The sequence below is a fragment of the Pongo abelii genome, chromosome 11 (genome assembly GCF_028885655.2).
Source record: "Pongo abelii isolate AG06213 chromosome 11, NHGRI_mPonAbe1-v2.0_pri, whole genome shotgun sequence".
NCBI lineage: Eukaryota > Metazoa > Chordata > Mammalia > Primates > Hominidae > Pongo > Pongo abelii.
Genome location: NC_071996.2, coordinates 66,487,765 through 66,505,930, shown reverse-complemented (window position 1 = coordinate 66,505,930; position 18,166 = coordinate 66,487,765). Strand labels below are relative to the sequence as shown.

At 40.1% G+C, this 18,166-nt stretch overlaps 1 long non-coding RNA gene across 1 annotated transcript in view; it reads right to left on the bottom strand.

The window, feature by feature from the left end:
• Nucleotides 1-942: 942 nt before the first annotated feature.
• The window catches only part of LOC129057878 (uncharacterized), a 30,692-nt gene continuing 13,468 nt past the window's right edge, over nt 943-18,166 (bottom strand). The window contains exons 2-3 of the long non-coding RNA XR_008522657.2: nt 2,835-3,048; nt 943-1,061 (exon numbers count right to left, since the gene is read on the bottom strand). This is a non-coding gene — a long non-coding RNA (uncharacterized LOC129057878). The remainder of the gene's footprint in view (nt 1,062-2,834; nt 3,049-18,166) is intronic.

The window sequence follows — 18,166 nt, the reverse complement described above, 5'->3', positions numbered from 1 at the left end:
CCTGCCTCAGTCTCCGGAGTAGCTGGGACTACAAGCGCGCACCACCATGCCTGGCTAATTTTTGTATTTTTAGTGAAGACGGGGTTTCACCACGTTAGTCAGTCTGGTCTGGAACTCCTGACCTCATGATCCACCCACCTTGGCCTCCCAAAGTGCTGGGATTACAGGCATAAGCCACCATGCCGTGCCCAAGCAGAACTTTTAAAGAAGTCGCCAGAAAACTTCTCTTCATTTTCATGGCCCAGATTTGTATTTCATGTCAAGCCCTGAACCAATCAAGGATCTGAGTAAGAGAACAGGATTATTCTACACAAAATGAATCAAGGCTTACTTCTGAATACTGAATAAGCAAACCACAATATCCATTAGTGAGTTTTCAAAACATATCTTAATAACTATGATGAATAACTCTATAAACACATAACTGCATCTATTCCATAACATGAAGCACTTTGTTTAGAACATTGTATGCCACACATCCAACAATTAATATATACCACTAGTCACTATTTTATGATTATTACTAGCTGGCTTTGTTAGATGGGCTTTTTATTAATGCTGCAGACAAGTATCAAATAATAAACCTTGAAGAACAGGGACTTAAATAATCCCAAAATACATAACTGAGCCTTGAGTCCTGAAAAAGTGGGAATCCAGCAGGCAGAATGGTCTAGCAGCTAGATTTATACCTCATTCCACAACACTACAGCCAGTCTTAGATGGTGGATTCTGAGTTCTTGCGCATCAGATGGTTCATATTAGCTTCCTACCTTTATCTGGCATTTATTCTGTGTAACTAGAGCTCTTATTACAATTCCTTCTCTATTCTAGAGCTCTCAGCACTCTCCTCTCTGCTAGACACAGATAATTCCTCCAGTTTTCTGCTGTTATTTTGCTTCTATTGAGTGATAACTGTCGCAGCCAGAAATCCTGAGGGTTTACCTGCTCCTGGGATGTGGCTCATTGCTGCCCTTGTTGTCCACTGCCCATCACTGATGCTCACATGGTAGACTGCCAGGTCCGTGAAGTTCTCCCAGCACAGCATACCCAAGGGGAGAGGTCTGTTGCGTTTGGGAAACAGAAATTTGCAAACATGAACTAGTGATGCAGGCAAGAAGTGCCCTCTTAATAATGTGATAATGTCACCAAACATCCCGGCCTTAGTAAAGCAAAAGCAGTGAGAAACCTTAATCTGGCATGTTTTAGAACGGGAGTAAGGAACAAACCACTCTCCTGTTCAGGGATTTCTGTCTCGTTTGCTTTCAGTCAGAGTTAAAGTCTCTCATAATAATCCTAAAATCAAAATGATTGACATCCAGCTTTTCAATATGTGAACAGAATGGCCATTTTAAGAAGGGCAAAATAAAAAGTTGGATAAATTTTGTTTCACTGGAACACTTATGAATGCTTTCCACTGTAGACAAACTGCTTTTTTTCTCCTTTAAACTGCATTGCCAAACATGCTGACTTTAGGACAGAAGCAACTAGACAGATTTTGAGCACTGACTTTATTGTATCTATAAATATTTTAACACCCCTTCATAATTTCCTTTAGTATATAAAGAGCTGGGAGTATACAGGAAACTGAAATGGGTTTCCTAGCACATTATATGTCACACACTAACACTGTGGACAAATGAGCATTTAATAAATGCATTGGAGGAGTACTAATCTGCCAGCTTGTGTAATGCAACTCTGGAAGATTCGCAATTTGAGAAAGTAAATGTGTCTTCCAATTATGCTTAACTTGTAAGGGAATTTCTAAACCAGATTATACTGCATCGATTGTATTGTTTAGGCATGTAAAATCCCTGTATGTTTTCTACCTAGAAATTGTAAAATTTGACTTAAAAGTAGTTAAAACTCCCTCTTGTGATTCTTGGATCTTACTTTCTTTGACTGTTCCATGCTCTTATTCAAAAGCCCTCCTGGGATCTTGTGATGCCTCAGACTTCCCACTGGCCAATCTGGGTTTACTTTGTCCTCAATTTGTACCATACACTAAATATCCATTCTCACCTCTATTTTTTGTATCTCACCCCTACCTCAGTCAAAAAGCCTGTTCCTTTAGGGTATCAGTTTCAGCTATTAAAAAATAAATATAATAATATGTTATAAAATAAATATAATAAATGTTATAACATTTCACAATCTAAAAAGCATTTATATGTAGTTTCCTTATTTTATCTTTAAAACAGTCCTTTAACATTGATAGGATAGAAGTTATTATTCCTTTTTATAGATGATTAAATTGAGGTTTGTAATAATTAGATGAATTAAGCTAGGCTACATACAAGCAAAGTGGAGAGTGGTGCTCTGAGACACATGCCAGTCTTATGCTTCTTACTTTGCTAGTCCTTGACGGCTCATACTAAATCTCACTAAAATATTTAACCTTGTCCTGGTATTTATCAAGACAATAGTGACTGTGTCCAGTGGTAAAATAAGTGATTTTTTTCCCAAAAAGATGCAAATATTTTCCTTATATGGATCAATACAGTAGTCAATCTTTGTATTGGTGGATTAGAACTCCTGGAATGTATTATTAAAAACAGACATTTTTAAACCAGGAAGTTCAGGTAGTTAACCATACTTTTATATGCCTCTTCCTCTTTCTCCCATCCATATAGATGAAAATGGGGGAAATGTAAAATACAGTATATGCTAGGCCAAAATTTGAGGTGTGGTAATTTTTGGAAATCCCTCAAGTCTCAAGGGTCTTAGAGAACTGATAGTGTTTAGTGACCTGCAGTTGCAGTGTATCATCCTTGGAGGATTGAAATTGATTTTCTTCATGTTACCATGTGAGAATCCAGAGCCCGCGCCCCCCTGACCTGCTCATTGCCTCAAGAGTGTGCCATGGCGCTAACGGCGAAGGATGTGAGCACTGGGCTTTGAGGGAATCATAAACGGTAGCAGCAGGGCTCTGGTCCTGTGTGCATTGTTTTGAAGTTATTCTTCCAGATTGTGCTTTCATTTAAGTTCATTCTTCTTCTCCGTGTGCTGCCTCATGTGCCAGCTCAATTCTACACTTGCTTTTTATAGCTTCTGAAAAACAAAAATTGGTTGCCCACTAGCTGATGTTATTCTTATTATAAAAGCTTTATGGCTGAAATTTGCAAACAAAAGTGAAATCTATATCATCTACACTGTACTTATTATCCTATATAAAGCAATGGAAACCTTCAAAAGTGAAGAACCTCCAGTTGTTGGTTAGCCAAGCTTTCAGAGCAATAAATGGCGACAACAAAGCAACGTTATACAGGAATTAGAGTGGCTCTGCTGTGAAGCTGATGAAGCTTAAACTGCAGAGCCCACATTAACACAGGCCTGTTTCCAAGACCTTGAAAGAGGGCCAAGCAGTGTGTTCACATGGTCATGGATTTCTGTAATATTTGCAAAACCAAGGCATTTACCCACAATTGTTTAAAGAGTCATGTTACTTTCCACTCCACACACTCCTCCTTGTGTCTGGTGGCATTAGAGAAGCCATGGGCATTTGAGGAATCTGGCTTAAGAGGGGTTGAGTTGAATTAGGGATACACTTAGTTTGGGCTTACTGACATCTATGTATATGATTCTCAGGCATATCTGTGTGACATGAAATCATTGCTAGCCATCCCTTTATAGGAACAGCAGCCAGATGCGCTCCTGCAGCCCACTTCTCTTAACCTGTGCCAGCATACCTAGCATTGTGACAGGAAAGGCAGAGGCAGAGGGCCCATCACAACAGAAGCATGTCCTCTGGGAAAAACTGTGAGAATCATCACACTTGTAAATTTGTCATCAAAAACCTCATCAGCACCCAATGAATATAAAAGGTATCTTCTGTCAGGAATATACTTAAAAATGTAGCATATGCAATTCCAAACACACCATCTATATAGCTCACCCTAATTTATTTTTCAGGGGAACCAATAAAAATGGAATATATCAGAATTCCGGTGTATTTCAGGGCACAAAGCATAGCAGTGACGGTAGAAAGTTTAGTTCTAACAATTCACATATGAAAGAAACTTCATAGAGATTGTCCCAAATGTGATAATAATCTTAAGGTTTCTAGGACATTACCAATAATGATTTGTGAAGCTGCAAAAATATTTCTAAGCTAAAAATATGGATAAACTTCTAATGATCATGCTAAGAATTACTGAAGTATATTAGTGTCTCTATTAAAATATAAGTTTTTATTATATGAAGATGCAATCAAAGAGTATGCATCCAAAAACTAGAAAAATATGGAGGTTGTGTTAAGCAATGAATTAGCTTTAAAAAGTTAGTCTTTTTTGTCTGGAATTAGGAATATGGCCATTTTTTGGAATTTGTACATTGGCCTGAATTTTTTCTCATTCTAAATAAAAGTGTTTGAACAGGCCCACTCTCCCTTGACATTTTTAGGATCTAGGGAATAGTACAACAGAGGTGCACCCATACCATGTGATTAAATGTGTAAATTTTAAACATGCTAACAATTATAAATAAATTATAATCTCCAATCTTCACAAGTATACCTCCATATTGATAAATTTGAGAAAAATGTTTTTTAAAAAGGTTGTTTTTAGATGACTAAAAGTTGGGCAAATGTCATGACTGAAATTAATTATTGTATAGATCCAGGTATTCTGTTGAGGGGATGGTGATTTTCGTATGGCAAAAACAAAAATGTACATAATTCATAAATTAAAGATTTTTTTTCCTTTTTTTACTTTTCAGCAAGAGCACTATGTATATTGTAATATTCAAGATTTTAGATAATTTGTATTTTATTGATAATGATGCCATATTATCAACTTTTTTTGAGTATTTAATAAATTTTTAAATGAATTCAATTTGAAGGAACTTTGTTGAGACAGTAGAAACTGGAATTATCAATAAACTTATTAAAGTGATACTTAGATTGAGATTTGAACCATTGGTTTTAAATTATCATGTTCAAACATTATAAGAATTCATACATGATGTATTATTGTTACAAAAAGTATTGTCAAACATTTTAATTTTATCCTATAAAATTAAGATCCTATAGCTGTCACTTATATTGTAATTTATATTCTCTTAAGGCAATATCTAGATGCACATAGTGAGGTAAAGAATGTATATTCACTTCAATCGCTTGTATCTAGAGCTATGTATATACTAATTTAAGAATAATATGAATCGTCTACCCCTGAAAAGTGTTTTTCAGCTGCCATTACTACAACCGTTGTGAGCACCATGCTTATTGTGGAAGCACCTCTGAATTCATACAAAAAAAATGTATAGAAGCATAAGAAAATAAACAAATAAGAGAACTAATGCATGAATAAATCCTTGGCAGTACTGGGAAACTTCAAGAAGCTAGACTCTCTTGCAGTGATGCTTGCTCAGCAGAAGGAATTAACAAGATAATTAATTTGTCTTTTCTCTTAACCTAGTACTTTTGCTGCTCAAATCACCTCTAAGTTTGATGTACATCTCAGATGTTGACAGCAGCAAACTCCCCAAATCTTCCTGATGTATAGACATGGTCACCTTTTGTTTTGAGACCATAGAACATGAAATGTGGAAAAGCCTTTCCCTGTGGCCTAAAAGGTGTCAGTCATGGAGGCACAGGTTTGGGTTTACAGGTGGCTCTGAGTTAGCTTTGTGTGTCAAAATCCCAAGTGACAGAGGAGCTGGGGTTCTTTAATAAACTGTATGTATGTTTATGCATGTATGTCTCTGTCCATAACAGGGACCCCCTCTTGCCCAGGTTTAAGGGCAACCCTAATATAATAGTTTTCTATTTATAGTTTAGTTTTTCTTAAAATAGATCCTGAAAATAAACAAACTTCAGCCTCCGTAAAACCTGGGTGTCCCCATGGAGATAACTTAGATAACTTCTGGGTAAACATGGCTGATTATATACCTATGTGTTTGCTACAATTCTTTTCCAAACCTCACTAAAATGCCTAACTAGTGATTTTTCTTAAAGTCATAAACTCCCAAGAGAAAATAACAGAAAAGGATCCAACAACAACAGGATTTAGAAAGCTAAAAAACAGATGTGTGAGTGGTAACTAAATTAGCAGATGAATGAAGGTTAAAACTTAAGTCAACCTTGGAGACTTTTTTGTTTTTTTCTTTTTTTTTTCACATCCCACATCCATCGCCTCAGATAATTCTGCTGGCTCTACCTTCAAAACACACCCAGAATCTCATCACTGTTTACTACCTTTATTAGTTCTACCTGTTGTTGTGGGTTGAAGTGTATCCCCCCAAAAGGAATATGTTGAAGCCCTACCTTTGGTATTTAAAAATGAGACCTTATTAAGAAATAGTGTCTTTGCAGATGTAATCAAGTTAAGATGAAGTCATACTGGATTAGGGACAGGCCATGCTTATAAGGAGAGAGAAATTTTCAGACATGGACATAATCTGAGGGAAAGATGGCCCTGTAAAGACAAAAACAGAGATTGCAGTTTTGCTGCCACAAGCCAAGGAACACCAGGGGTTTGCTGACAAACTCTGGAAGCTGGAGGAGGCAAGAAAGGATTCTTTCCTAGAGCCTTCAGATGAAGAGTGGCCCTGCTAACACCTTGATCTCAAACTTCTAGCCTCCAGACTATTAGAGAATACATTTTTGGTTGTTTTACATCACTCAGTTTATGGTAATTTGTTAGAGCAGTCCTAGGAAATGAATACACCTACATTATCCTATTATCTCTTGCCTAGACTAATGAAGTCATTCCTAACTGATTACTGTCCTTCTACCCTGGTGTCTCCTTTCATCTATTCTTAACACAGAACTAGTGATCTTCCTAAAATATACATTCAGTCATGTCGTTTTCATACTTAACAGCCTGCGTTGGCATTCTATTTCCTTCAGAGTAAAAGCCAACATCTGCGCAATGGCAGATAAGGCCCTACATAATCAGAGTAGACTTCTGCCACCCAGCCTTACCTCTTCTCTGCCTTTCTCATCACCTGCTGCATTACATTTCACCCCTTCCACTCCAGCCACACTGACCTTCTTGCTGTTCATCAAACACATAAGGTAGGTCTCACCTCTGAGCCTTGGCACAGGTGGATCCCCCTGTCTGCAATACCGTCACTTAGCTATTCCCTTGAGTAACACCTTCCCTTCCATCAAGGCTCTACTCAGTCCACAGCTTTAATAAGTCTTATCATAATGATTCTTTTAAAACTGCCCCTTGCCCTTCATCTCCTTACAATGATAATCCTATTACCGCATTCTGACATTTTCTTCATGATACTAGTCACTCCCTAAAATATTAAGTATTTTATTTAGTTACCATGAGTCTCTTTTATCAACTGTTTCTTATACTCCATAAGTTCCTTGAAGACAGGAATGTTGTTTTTGTTTGCTATCATATACCAAGTGCCTAATCCCTGCTTGGCATATGATAATAAATATCTGTTGAATGAATTTGTTGTATTGATTGGAGAACCTCAAAAGCATGCTAAAGTCCATCAAAGAACCCCAGGAATACCAAGGTACTGCTGATGAGCAGAACTAAAAATAGGAAGATGGGAAAATTGTTGGAAGACTTATGTACATAGCTATTGGTTCACTGGATCTCTTCCACCTTCCAGAAACAAGTGATAGGTTTAATTTCTAGAGAGAGTTTCTAGGAGATTTTAGGGGTTGGGGAATGATTTCAATAGTATTAAATGAAATTTGCTCACTGGACAGGATGATCTCAAAGCCTCTTAGGTTATTTGATTCAAAGAATATTGAAGCTCACAGCCCAAGAGAAAATATTTTCTGATGCAAAACGTTGAAGGTGCTCCCAAAGAAATGACCCAGCCACATCACCCATACCAGGCCATGTGAAGGTGCTCCTTCACACTGGACACCTAATAAACTCTTAGTGCCTTATCCTAAAACATGAAGGGATTACCAGACATTAAAGGAGAGCCTCGAATTTGAAAGACCTTCCTGACAAGCAATAGAATAAAGCAAGTTTAAATATTTCTTTATAAAATATGAATATAACTTTAAGAACACTATGACAAAAATAAAATCTTGTTTTACAAGAAATACTTCCAACTAAATAGATCTATTTTTTTTTTTTTTTTTTGAGACGGAGTCTCTATCGCCCAGGCTGGAGTGCAGTGGCTCAGTCTCAGCTCACTGCAAGCTCCGTCTCCTGGGTTCACACCATTCTCCTGCCTCAGCCTCCCGAGTAGCTGGGACTACAGATGCCCACCACCACGCCCGGCTAATTTTTTTTGCATTTTTAGTACAGACGGGAGTTGTCTCGATCTCCTGACCTCGTGATCCACCCGTCTCGGCCTCCCAAAGTGCTGGGATTACAGGTGTGAGCCACCGCACCCGGCCTAAATAGATCTATTTTAGGCCTTAAATATCAAGAACTTGTGACAATGATAGTCTGATATTTTTCAGAAACCAGACCAATAAATTGTTTCCCAGGCATTTGAGATCATAATTGATGTCAGACACAATAAAACACCATTTCATTTCAATTTGGCTATCAATGTTCTAGTTGTCTCATTTTGTTTAGACTCTTTTTGTTGCTGTTTTGTTTTGTTTTTTTGAGCCTGAGGCTCTGTCTCCAGGCTGGAGTGCAGTGGCGTGATCTCGGCTCACTGCAACCTCCGCGTCCTCGGTTCAAATGATCCTTCAGCCTCAGCCTCCTGAGTAGCTGGGACTACAGGCATGCGCCACCACGCTCAGCTAATTTTTTGTATTTTTAGTAGAGACGAGGTTTCACCATGTTGGTCGGGATGGTCTCAATCTCTTGACCTCGTGATCTGCCCACCTCAGCCTCCCAAAGTGCTGGGATTACAGGTGTGAGCCACCCGGCCGGCCTGTTTAGAATCTTTAAATTCAAAGTACTTCATGCCACTTTACAAATATTTGTTGAGCTTCTACTATGTGCAAGACATTTTTAAGTGCTGGGAAAATGTATAAATAATAATATTATCATTTCACTATCACTGAGAGATAGGCTGGACAGTATTTAGTATTTTTGTTTTGTGACCAGAAAGAGGTGAGACATAGAGATTATGTGATTTAGGCAAAATGAAACCATTAGCTAGAAAATGTCACTGTGGTAAATCCTCCCAACTGACAAGGCCCAAATTCTTTTGGGAATTTCGATTTGATGAAGTTTCTCATCTGATTTTCTGCTTATCAAGTGCCTACCTAGGAATTCCCATGGTTTATTACATCAAAGGCACAGATAACATTTGAGGTTTTTTTTAAAAAAGCATTTTGAAGTCCCTCTCCCCAGCTCCACCCACACATTTTATTTTCACCTACTAAAGGGGGAAGCATTAGTTTAAGATAACACCAAAAAGACCATTGGCTCAGGCAATTACTTGATTTCCTCTCCTTGAAAATGTCATGCACATTTTAAACACATTGACAAGCAAGGTTTGAAATGCTTGTCACATTTGGAGATGCTACCAAATGCAGTCTGCACAGATTAATGGATCTTTGGATTAAAAGCTATTACTAGGTTCAATCTTTGTGATATTTTTTCAATCTTCAGTGTAGGGACAACATTCTCCTCTCTTATTCTTATTTTCCAAAGTTTTCTGAGACCCACTGTAATAGTGAAGATCCTCTCAGCTACAAGTTGTAGAAACTTTGATTAAAATTGGCTTAAATCACATGATAATGTTTTCATATTTTCATTTTACTGGAAATCCAGTGGATTCTAGAGAGGTTAGGTCACATGCTCAAAGATATTATCAAAGACAGAGATTATTCTTATATCTTGCTTTTCCATTTTTGGAGGTAGCTCTTCCTTTTTACTAGTGATAAAATAGCTGTAACAATTTCAGGAGGCACATCTATACATGACAACAATCAGGAGAAGAAAAGAGATTAGCTTTTATAGGTCCCTGGGAGCAAAATGTAATTTCCCAGAAGCCCCTGTTGCCAAATTCTTTTCATTCTCTGTTGGCCAGAACTGGATCACATGCTCACTTCAGAATCAGTTACTGATAAGTATAAGTATGATTATATAATATAAAAATCTGGGACATAATAGATGAAATAGATTTTAGGGAGTAAACTACACTCTTCTCTTCTTTGTCTTCTGCTTGTTTCTCATTGGCTACCTAGTCCTCCTTTTACTAGGTTGGTGCTCCTGTGTGATGACTAACCTTAGTTTAAAGAATCAGAATGCACCTGTTCTGGGCCACCATTAACACCAAATCCAAGGATATATTAAGTTTCAGTTTCATTAATTTAAATGCAATGATAATCACAAATTTGGAATTACTTATTATCACCTCATGCCTCTTGCCACAATGCCCCTTCATTAACAGATAATTCAGGACAAATAGAATCAGAAAATTTGAATTTCAGTCTTATCTCTTTCACTTACAAACTGTGTGACATTAGACAAATTACTATGTCTGCCAATCTCAATTTCTACATTAATAAATTGGAGATTGTTGAGTCTCTCTATATTATTGAAGCTTATTGGGATTATTAAGTAAAATCATCTGAAACAATGTTGAAATTTTAAAGGCTATATGGAGCTACAATTTATTGAGAATTTGAGACAGGTACTATGTTAATGACTTCAAAGAACATTTCCTTTGATCTTTACAATAATTTTATAAGGAAAGTATTATTCCTGTTTTACATATGAGGAAATTGATACTCAGAGATTAAATGACTTGCCCTAGTAGTGACAGCTGAGATTTCAACTAAACTGATGCCAAAACTCATGAGCTCAAATGCCATTATCTACAGATACATGGAAGTGTTATTACTATTTCTGAAAATTCACTCACATACAGCACCCTCACTATACTCCTATTATGTCATCTTATACATTAATCCATAATATTTATTGAGCATTATGTGTCAGATATTAGGATGAATGCTGAAAAGAATCCAGATAATTACATGAGTTGCTTCCTGTTATCGAGGAAAGTATAATCTAGCCAGGGAAACTAAAATAACTGATCATTCAAAGGAATCAGCAATAAATGTGAACGGACTGGCACAAGCCATAGCTGATGCAGAATTTGTGTACTATGGGAGAAGCAGCTTAGGTTTGTGGATAGCCATGAGGTTCAAGAAGAAGGTAGACTCTAGCTGGTCAGATAAAATTAATACAGAACATGAAAATGAGGAAAGATGTTCCAAGTTAGTCAATATAAATCATCCTAGGGCATAGACCAGTGAATAAGAACCTCTGGGGAGGAATAAACTAACTTATCTGCCCTGGAATTAGAAGGTCTATGTAAAGAGACCTGAAGATTGATGTTGATGAGAAACTGTCATAATAGTCCTTCACCAGGAAGAAACTATTTTCTCAGGCTGAAGAGTTGGGATACAGGGTATCGTAACGGGCCAGGTAATGAGCAAGAACCCTCCTGACGGGAAATGGTAGAGTCAGATTTTGTCATTTTCTGATTTTTTAAAATATTCTTAAAAACATTCCATTTATTTACAGATGTATGAAGAGACAAATTATTGGTCTACTGAGATCATGTTTCTTACAGTGTTAGAGTGAGAGCCCACTGTCTTCCAGATTCCCCAACTCCTCTCACTTAACTTCACATTTCATAATCACACATGTAATATTCATAGATCAGTTTCCCCTAGGGTATGGTTAAAGGGTAGGAGTTGTTGGAGATTTTAGATTTCTGTCAAGACTCCAGGATTGTTCTGAAGACCAAGCCCTCCTCAAATTATTTCTGATAACACTTAGTTCTAAGAGGTCTTGAGAACATAGTATCTTGGGGGTTAGAATGATATCTGCAGTCTTCCCCCTAAAACGCCTGGAATCATCCCTCATTTCCATCTTTGTACAACTCTCATCAAGATGAGAGTGCTTCTAAAACTTATTTGCTGTCTATATGGGTTTCTTTGTGCTCATGTATTTTAATTTTTGACAAAGAAGTCTTCATAGAAGCATTTGGACCTTCTTAAAAAGCTAGTAGTATGATTTAATATCTACTCCTAAATATATCAAATTCTAAATATACCAAAAAAAATTAGAAAAAAAATCTACATTTGTATGGGTTAAATGGTATGAAGTTTCATTTAGACAGTAGTGAGAGGTGAAGCCAGCTGGACTTCCTGGGTCGAGTGGGGACTTGGAGAACTTTTCTGTCTAGCTAGAGGATTGTAAAGGCACCAGTCAGCACTCTGTAAAAACGCACCAATCAGTGCTTTGTGTCTAGCTAAATGATTGTAAATGCACCAATCAGCACTCTGTAAAAATGCACCAATCAGCACTCTGTGTCTAGCTAAAGGTTTGTAAATGCACCAATCAGCACTCTGTAAAATGGACCAATCAGCGCTCTGTAAAATGGATCAATCAGCAGGACATGGAGGAGGGCAAAATAAGAGAATAAAAGCTGGCCACCTGAGCCAGCAGTGGCAACCTGCTCAGGTCCCATTCCATGCTGTGGAAGCTTTGTTCTTTCGCTCTTCACAATAAATCTTGCTGCTGCTCACTCATTGGGTCTGCACTACCTTTATGAGCTGTAACACTCACTGTGAGGGTCTGTGGCTTCACTCCTAAAGTCAGTGAGACCACTAACCAACCAGGAGTAACAAACAACTCCGGATGCACCACCTTTAAGAGCTGTAACACTCACTGTGAAGGTCCGCAGCTTCACTCCTGAAGTCAGCGAGACCACGAACCCACAAGAAGGAAGAAACTCTGGACACATCTGAACATCTGAAGGAACAAACTCCGGACACACCATCTTTAAGAGCTGTAACACTCACCTTGAACGTCCGCGGCTTCATTCTTGAAGTCAGCGAAACCAAGAACCCACCGGAAGGAATAAATTCTGGACACATTTTGGCGACCCAGATGGGTCACCAAGCGGTGAATACCACTGGACCCCTTTCACTTGCTGTTCTGTCCTATTTTTCCTTAGAATTCAGGGGCTAAATACAGAGCACCTGTCGGCCAGTTAAAAGCGACTAGCGCAGCCGCTGGCCTAAAGACACGGGTGTCAGGCTTTCTGGGAAAGGGCTCTCAGTTTGTCTGGAACCAGCTTCCGCTTTTCCTGTACTTCTGGGCTGAGCCAAGGGTCGACAGAGAGGAAAGCCATTCAGCTCTGGGGTCCTGACAACAACTTGGTTGACCCTGCCGCCATGAGTGGAAGTCTCAAAGTCTTGTCACCCAAGCAAGACTCGCCCATCTATCCTATGTATCCTGATCCTTGCCTCCTGGGTCCTAATGCTTGCCAGACAAACTTCCTCTTGCCGCTCTTCTCTGAGGCTAGTCCCGCTTCTAAAAACCACTCCCTGTCTCTGGTGCTTTTCTAATTTCTCCTGTAAGAATGATTTCTAGTATAAACTCTAGGACTCTATTCCCTTCTTTAGGCACCCGGGCTCACCAATCAGGAAAACATAATTCTTGCCCAAAGCCCTGTCGGGGTCGGGGACTATCTGGAATTTTAGGATCCCTCCTCAGACAAGCAGGCCTAACAAAAGCTATTCCTGAAGCTAGGATATGGGGAGCTTCAGAAATGGTATCTTTCCTATTCATATAAGTGAGGACAAAAGGCATCACTCTTCCAACTCTGGAGATCCCTTCCCTCCCTCAGGGTACAGCCCTCCAGTTCATTTTTGGGGCATGACATCTTTATAGGACAGTGGTAAGGTCTCAATACTAACAGGAGAATGCTTAGGACTCTAACAGGTTTTCGAGAATGTGTTGGTAAGGGCCACTAAATCCAACTTTCCTCAGTCCTCCTTGTGGTCTAGGAGGAAAACTAGTGTTTCTGCTGCTGCATCGGTGAGTGCAACTATTCCGATCAGCAGGGTCCAGGGACCATTGCAGGTTCTTGGGCAGGGGGAGAAACAAACAAACCAAAACTGTGGGCAGTTTTGTCTTTTAGATGGGAAACACTCAGGCATCAACAGGCTCACTCTTGAAATGCATCCTAAGCCATTGGGACCAATTTGACCCACAAACCCTGAAAAAGAGGCATCTCATTTTTTTCTGCACTGTGGCCTGGCCCCAATATTCTCTCTCTGATGGGGAAAAATGGCCACCTGAGGGAAGTATAAATTACAATACTATCCTGCAGCTTGACCTTTGCTGTAAGAGGGAAGGCAAATGGAGTGAAATACCTTATGTCCAAGCTTTCTTTTCATTGAGGGAGAATCCAGAACTATGCAACGCTTGCAATTTACATCCCACAGGAGGACCTCTCAGCTTACCTCCATATTCTAGCCTCCCTATAGCTCCCCTTCCTATTAATGATAAGCCTCCCCTAATCTCCCCTGCCCAGAAGGAAATAAGCAAAGAAACCTCCAAAGGACCACAAAAACCCCCAGGCTATCGGTTATGTCCCCTTCAAGCTGTAGGGGGAGGGGAATTTGGCCCAACTTGGGTACATGTCCCCTTCTCCTTCTGTGATTTAAAGCAGATCAAGGCAGACCTGGGGAAGTTTTCAGATTATCCTGATAGGTACATAGATGTCTACAGGGTCTAGGGCAAACCCTTGATCTCACTTGGAGAGATGTCATGCTATTGTTAGATCAAACTCTGGCCTTTAATGAAAAGAAAGCAGCTTTAGCTATAGCCTGAGAGTGTGGAGATACCTAGAAAGGGACAAATTCCCTACCAGTCAGCAAGCCGTCCCCAGTATGGATCACCACTGGGCCCTCAACTCAGATCATGGGGACTGGAGTCGCAAACATCTGTTGACCTGTGTTCTAGAAGGACTGAGGAGAATTAGGAAAAAGCCCACGAATTATTTAATGATGTCTGCAATAACTCAGGGAAAGAAAGAAAATCCTTTTGCCTTCCTCAAGCGGCTACAGGAGGCCTTAAGAAAATACACTTCCCTGTCACCCAACTCACTAGAGGATCAATTGATCCTAAAAGATAAGTTTATTACCCAATCAGGTGCAAGTATCAGGAGAAAGCTCCAAAAGCGAGCCCTGGGCCCTGAACAAAATCTGGAGGCATTATTAAACCTGGCAATCTCGGTGTTCTATAATAGGGACCAAGAGGAATAGGCCCAAAAGGAAAAGCAAGATCAGAGAAAGGCCGCAGCCTTAGCCATGGCACTCATAAAAACAAACCCTGGTGGTTCAGAGAGGGCAGAAAATGGAGCAGGCCAATCACCTGGTAGGGCTTGTTATCAGTGTGGTTTACAAGGACACTTTAAAAAAGATTGTCCAACGAGAAACAAGCCACCCCCTCATCCATGTCCACTATGCCAAGGCAATCACTGGAAGGTGCACTGCCCCAGAGTGTAAAGGTCCTCTAGGCCAGAAGCCCAAAACCAGATGGTCCAACAACAGGACTGAGGGTGCCCAGGGCAAGTGCCAGCTCATGTCATCACCCTCACTGGGCCCTGGGTACATTTAACCATTGAGGGCCAGGAAATTGACTTCCTCCTGGACACTGGCGTGGCTTTCTCAGTGTTAATCTCCTGTCCTGGACAGCTGTCCTCAAGGTCCCTTACCATCCGAGGAATCCTGGTTCAGCCTGTAATCAGGTATTTCTCCCGCCTCCTCAGTTGTAATTGGGAGACTTTGCTACAGATAGTAAGTATGCTTATCTAATCCTACATATACATGCTGCAATATGGAAAAAAGAGAATTCATAACCTCTGGGGGAACCCCCATTAAAAAGCACAAGGAAGTCACTGAGTTATTGGATGCAGTGCAAAAACCCAAGGAGGTGGCAGTCTTACACTGCCAAAGCCACCAAAAAGGGGAAAGAGGGGAGAACAGCAGCATAAGCAGCTGGCAGAGGCAGGGAAAGACCAGCGGAAAGGAAAGGGAGAAAGAGAGGAGGAAAGAGAGAAGAGACAGACAAAGAGGGAGTCAGAGAGAGAGAGAGAGAGAGACAGAAAGTCAAAGAGAGATAAGAAGAGACAGACAAAGAGGGAGCCAGAAAGAGAGAGACAAAGAAGTCAAACAGAAATAAAGAGAGATGGATGTAGTAAAGAAAAAAGTGTGCCCTATTTCTTTAAAAGCCAGGGTAAATTTAAAACCTATAATTGATCATTCATGGTCTTCTCTGTAACCCTATAACACTCCAATACCACCTTGTTGTCAGTGTAAACAAGGGTGTAGCCAGAAAACACTGAGGCCACTGACAACCCATAGCCTTCCTATCAAAAATCCTTAACCCAGCAGGTTTCCTAATAGGGGATCTAAATCTTAATTACCCTACAAAGGTCTGACCAGACCTAGGAGGAACTCCCTTCAGGACAGGATGATAGATGGTTCCTCCCAGGTGATTAAGGAAAAAAGACACAATGGGTATTCAGTAAGTGATAAGGAAACTCTTGTAGCAGAGTTAGGAAAATTGCCTAATAATTGGTCTGCTCAAACATGTGAGCTGTTTGCACTCAGACAAACCTTAAAGTACTTACAGAATCAGGAAGGAGCCTTCTATACCAATTCTAAGTTAATATGGACTGAATGAGGTTATATTAATAGCAAAGAAAAATTAAAATCCCAAACTTAGAAGGTTTTCAACAAAAGTAAAATTTGCTGAAAGTTAATAGTGTAACATGTATTATCCTAATACCACACACTCTTAAAGGATTTCTCAGACAGTTTGCAAGAAATAACGAAATCTATCCTTACTCTACAATCCCAAATAGACTCTTTGGCAGTAGTGACTCTCCAAAACCGCCGAGGCCTAGACCTCCTCACTGCTGAGAAAGGAGGGCTCTGCCCCTTCTTAGGGGAAGAGTGTTGTTTTTACACTAACCAGTCAGGAATAGTATGAGATGCCACCCGTCATTTACAGGAAAAGGCTTCTGAAATCAGACAACACCTTTCAAAATCTTATACCAACCTCTGGAGTTGGGTGACATGGCTTCTCTCCTTTCTAGGTCCTGTGACAGCCATCTTGCTAATACTCGCCTTCAGGCCCTGTATTTTTAACCTCCTCGTCAAATTTGTTTCCTCTAGGATCGAGGCCATCAAGCTACAGATGGTCTTACAAATGGAACCCCAAATGAGCTCAACTAACAATTTCTACCGAGGACCCCTGGACTGACCCACTGGCCCTTTCACTGGCCTAAAGAGTTCCCCTCTGGAGGACACTACAACTGCAGACCCCCTTCTTCACCCTTATCCAGCAGGAAGTAGCTAGCGCAATCATCACCCAATTCCCAATAGCAGTTGGGGTGTCCTGTTTAGAAGGGGGATTGAGAAGTGAAGCCAGCTGGACTTCCTGGGTTGAGTGGGGACTTGGAGAATTTTTCTCTCTAGCTAGAGGATTGTAAATGCACCAATCAGCACTCTGTAAAAACACACCAATCAGCGTTCTGTGTCTAGCTAAAGAATTGTAAACACACCAATCAGCACTCTGTAAAAATACACCAATCACTGCTCTGTGTCTAGCTAAAGGTTTGTAAACGCATGAATCAGCACTCTAAAAACACACCAACCAGTGCTGTGTCTAGCTAAAGGTTTGTTAATGCACCAATTGGCACACTGTAAAAACACACCAATCAGTGCTCTGTGTCTAGCTAAAAGTTTGTAAATGCGCCAATCAGCACTCTGTAAAAACAGACCAATCAGCACTCTGTAAAATGGACCAATCAGCACTCTGTAAAATGGATCAATCAGCAGGACGTTGAGGGGGCCAAATAAGGGAACAAAAGCTGGCCACCCGAGCCAGCAGCAGCAACCTGCTCGGGTCCCCTTCCATGCTGTGGAAGCTTTGTTCTTTCACTCTTCACAATAAATCTTGCTGCTGCTCACTGTTTGGGTCCACACTACCTTTATGAGCTGTAACACTCATTACGAGGGTCTGTGGCTTCACTCCTGAAGTCAGCAAGACCACGAACCCACAGGGAGGAACAAACAACTCTGGATGAGCCACCTTTAAGAGCTGTAACACTCACTGTGAAGGTCTGCAGCTTCACTCCTGAAGTCAGCGAGACCACGAACTCACCAGAATGAAGAACCTCTGGACACATCTGAACATCTGAAGGAACAAACTCCGAACACACCATCTTTAAGAGCTGTAACACTCACCGTGTAGGTCCATGGCTTCATTCTTGAAGTCAGTGAGACCAAGAACCCACCAGAAGGAATAAATTCTGGATGCAGTAGGAATAAGTTTTTTGTGATCTATTGGACAGTTTGTCACGATAGTTAATAGCAATGTGTGGTATATTTCAAAAACTGCTAAGAGAATAAATTTGAAGTTGTTCTCACAACAGAAAAGATAAGAATTTGAGAAGG